Raw genomic sequence first — 4,590 nt, forward strand, 5'->3', positions numbered from 1 at the left:
TCTGAAAGAAATTTTGTTCTCTAATATTTTTGTATTATCTCAAATTCAATACACACTCATTTTATGTTATATTAAGAAGAAAGTTAACAATTCACATTAGAGCTTTTTTTTATATCCTTTTGAACATAGTCAAGACTAGTCATTTTTACGTAAAAAGAAAAGAGGAATGGATGAGAACTAGATAAACCACAAAACAAGTTATTATAAAATATTATTTTATCTACCTTATATTAAAAGGAGCACAAATAATGAAAACACATTTTCATATTTTTTTTAAAACATCCACTAAAGTCTTTCTTCACTGGTTGCTCATGGAATACAGGTGGCCCTGGACTATCTTAGAGAGCTCTGGTAAATCTTAACAAAGGTTTAAGGTTATACATTCAGCATTGAAATCTATGTTCTCCCTGAAGTAGCCTAACTAGGTGAGAAACTTATTACCTGAAGACTGAGCACTGGATGATGAATTTTTTTGCCTCAAGGCAACTCATGAAAGGTTAAGGGGTTGTGATCTATTAAATCAAAGAAGTAACCCCACTGAAATGACAACTCTTTCAAAGTAAATTCATTAGGAAAATGTTCCCTATATTTTTTGTGTTGGTTTTAGGAAGAACTTCCGCTTCTTTTTCTAATGGGTGATTCAGGGAGAATGTGACCTTTGAGATGTGATTTAAAATGAGTAGGAATTCAACAGATAAAAATAGGGGAGAAAATTCCCAGAATGGATTATAGCATAAGCTGGAAAGTTTGGTGGAGTTGGGAATGGGAACTTGTTCTATCCGGCTGTTGTATAAACTATCTAGAGATAATGATATGAGGTAAATATGGGATCAGTTTGGCACAGTGAAAAGAACATGGGATTTGAATTCTGACAACCTGGGTTAAAATCATCATTGGGTAAATCACTTTATATCTCTGGCCTCTGTTTCCTCATCTGTAAAAATAAGATGGTTAAACTAAATGAGCTCTAAGATACATTCCTACTATAAATCTATAACCCTAAGAAAATGGTAGAAATGGATGGTAGTACCAGATTGTGGAAGCCATTGAATGTCATTTAAAGATATTTAAACTTTATTGAGAACAATAGCGATTTTTGTGCTTTTTGTTAGCATAAGTTTGAGAAAGTCATTTTATTAAAAAATCCCTTTAAAATTAGGTGAAAAATATAATTCTTGTTTTGTGATATGTATTTTGTTTTTCAGTATCCCAAATGCTTAGTAATTATGATGTACTGAATTTATGATGTTCGAGATGTGAACAATCATATAAAATGGATTCCACTTATGCTATTCTATTACTGTCATGAATAAGAGTTCATGAAGAAAAGCACTTCTTCAATTCTACAACTGATTGTTTTAGAGAAAGATACACCCTCACTGCTCCAGGGTTGTGTTTTCTGTGGAGCATTTCACACTCCTAAATTCTATGCACCTGTCAGATCATATTAATGTTCCTTGTCTTTTTGAATTACCTGTTGAGAAGAGGTCTCATTCCTGCACAAAATTATAGCCTCCAATTTTGAAGATGCCATTTCTGTATTATCTTACATAAACTAAGTACTTAATAATTTATCATATGTGGCAGGTCATGGAGAACCACGTCACCTTCCAGAAATGCTGCTGATTTGGGGAAGAATAAAGCTCTTGATCTCTTTGGGAAAAATATGAATTGTCACTAACATTTTATTTTTATTCTAGTTGTCTTAATCTTGTGTTAAAGTAATTTTTCAAGGCTCAGTGAGATTTTTCCTTTTATTCACACATGAATCCTTCTGAGAGCTTTCATAATTATTTTTTCTAAAAATAACTCTATTCCTGTCTAATGATGTAAAACCATTGTTTATAAGACAATGTAATGAACCCAAGCTGAACTCTTCGCATTATCTTATAAGTAATTCCATAAACTGCTTAATAGAACAATTAAATCAAGTTATTTCAGGTTAATGTCAATAGGCAGTCTTCAAGTGTATCCAACTTTTTTTTCCAAGATCAGTTTGCTCTAATAAATATTGGAAATTGTACTTTGCTAACATTTCTGTTTGTATTCCCTAAGGTACTAATCACATTATACACTGTTGAGGAGTGGAAATATTATAGCTGGTTTCCAACTGGAGGAAAGAGCTGGAGTAGCCTCTAGTAACTTGTGTCAGAGCAGGAGATTTAATAACCTTGGAGAGCTCCCCAGGGGATTGTAGAGCAGTGTTCAGAGCTTAGGAAAAAAAGACATTTCATTATATACAGATGATAGGAAATCAAATACATGAAAGAAACATAAAGGTTAAATAAATTACATTGGACTGGCTTGTTATTTGTTAACTGAAAAAGCAGGCCTGGGGCTTAAAATTACATACATATATACATGCATATATATGTATATATAGTACAAGTGTGTATGTGTACACATATACATATACACACATGTTTACACACATATGTATATATTTGTATGGAGTTTTTGAAGGAAGCATCAACTCTTAGTACATTATGTGGTCAGACATATGATTAGCACTATACCTGCCCAACATCATCATGGTATTTTAATACTTACCACCACATAAAATTTCATTAGGAACAATCTCATTAAAATAAATCTCTATAGTGTATCTTAAGTATGTCCTGATGATTGCTAGTGTGCTGCAGGTACATCACTTCAAGTCTGCTTTGATGCACTAGGTCCTGAATAACAGGAATGACTACATTCAAATATATTCCTGGAAGGACCTCACCACCCTGCTTTCCAAGTCCTCCTTTCAGCCAGACAAGACAGCTACTATATGGATAGTCATGAAACAACAGTGACATCTAGCAGCTAACCTGCACCATCTCACAGAAGCCATCCCTCAAGAAATGAAAGGTCACCTGCATACCCCTCCCTTCTTTTTTACTCATCAATGTATTCTTCTGAAGAAAGGATCAAGTCTTTATTTTTCTTTTGCCTTTTCAAGCTGCAATGGTTGTAGAAATTATAATCCTCTATGAGTTACTTTTATCATAAAATCATCCTTTGATCTTATACTTCAATGCCCTTGTGTACTACTGATAAATTTAAACATCCCTCATTTTAAAAATTAAAAAAAATGAAATAAGGATGTGAGAATGAGATTGAAAAATAGAGAGAGAGAAAGAGACAGAGAGAGAGAGAGAGAGAGAGAGAGAGAGATACTTCAGATCAGTTATCTTGGCTGCAAACATAATTCACAGCAATTGGATTCTAAATGTAATTTCTATCGATCATATCACCTAGCACTGCACATATTTGAAATTTTATTTTAGAAAGGCATAAGAGAAATTCCAATTTGAAACAGTATCATTTTTACAAGTAAAAAATAATCTCTTTAAGTTGATAAAATTGATAAGGATAAAGCTGTATATATGAACCCTAAAATATATGATAAGGGAGTAGTTTTTTGTTACTGTTGTCGATTTCACCAAAAAGTTAAAAGTGAAGGATAAAAATTAGGCATATCCTATGATGGTTATTTGATATTAATTTGGCCAAAATACAGATGTTTATTTTGATAATCACTTGAATATCAGTTATATCAAGTAGAGCAAAGATAAGCTTGGTTGGTGCCCCATTCCCTGCCTTTCTTCTGCCACAAAGGCTGTATAGTGGTGAAGGTTTGTATTGTGTTATGTGAAATAGGAGGTCAGCTTACTTGCTATGACTGGGACTTATGGATCAAATTACCATATTTCCTAATTATTTTTTACATTCTTCACATTTTGACAAAAGTAAAAGAAAAGTTTCTCCTGTGTAACGGTAAACAAACTCTCTGGGCAATTCCCTGTGAGATTCAGGGATTTTTTTTAAATGGCAAAAGTCCACAAAGTTGCAGTGGAAGAAACCATTAAAATAGCAAAATCAAAAGGGAAATACAAAAATACCAAGCTTTTTTAAGGAACACATTTGATTGAAAGTGGTAAAAAAAAAATGGTAATTGAAGAGACTGGGAGATTCTATAAAAAAATGACTTTCTTGTCATCCTTCTTCTGCTCTTCTTTTCTGAAGTATTGCATAAAATCAAACTCCTGTACCAATTTTCATAATTATGGGACATTCTCCATGACCTCATCTACATGAAAAGGAGACACTTTAGGGAACCATTTTTTTTTATAAATTAAATATGAGAGAGTGGTTTTAAGTATAGATGAGAGAAAAAGAAAATGGTGACAGACTGCAGGTCTCCACTAACATTTTTGAGCCACTAGGACATCTATACAGACATAATGGGGTGCTGTTTGCTGTTATTAACTTCAGAAAAACCCAGTTTACTTCATAGTCAGGTTGTTGAATTAACTCTGACTAAAGAAACACATTTAATTCTGATTTAATTCTAATTAATTTTGAAAGAAAAAAAGTAGTGAGACAAAAAAAAAGCAAGTCCTGATATCACTATTATGTACTAGGTGGTTGGTGGGGCTATCCATATTGGACATTAATGCAATTGTAATTACACAAAATCATACAAAACCACAGAAATTTGGAGTTGGCATAAAGTTCTTGAGAAAAAATCTAGTAAATTCAAGTCCTGAACATGAACATAACTTTATGTTATCTCTGTTTACAGCCTCCACATCTTTTGAA

The sequence above is a fragment of the Vombatus ursinus genome, unplaced genomic scaffold (assembly GCF_900497805.2).
Source record: "Vombatus ursinus unplaced genomic scaffold, bare-nosed wombat genome assembly UNPS02015414.1, whole genome shotgun sequence".
Lineage (NCBI taxonomy): Eukaryota > Metazoa > Chordata > Mammalia > Diprotodontia > Vombatidae > Vombatus > Vombatus ursinus.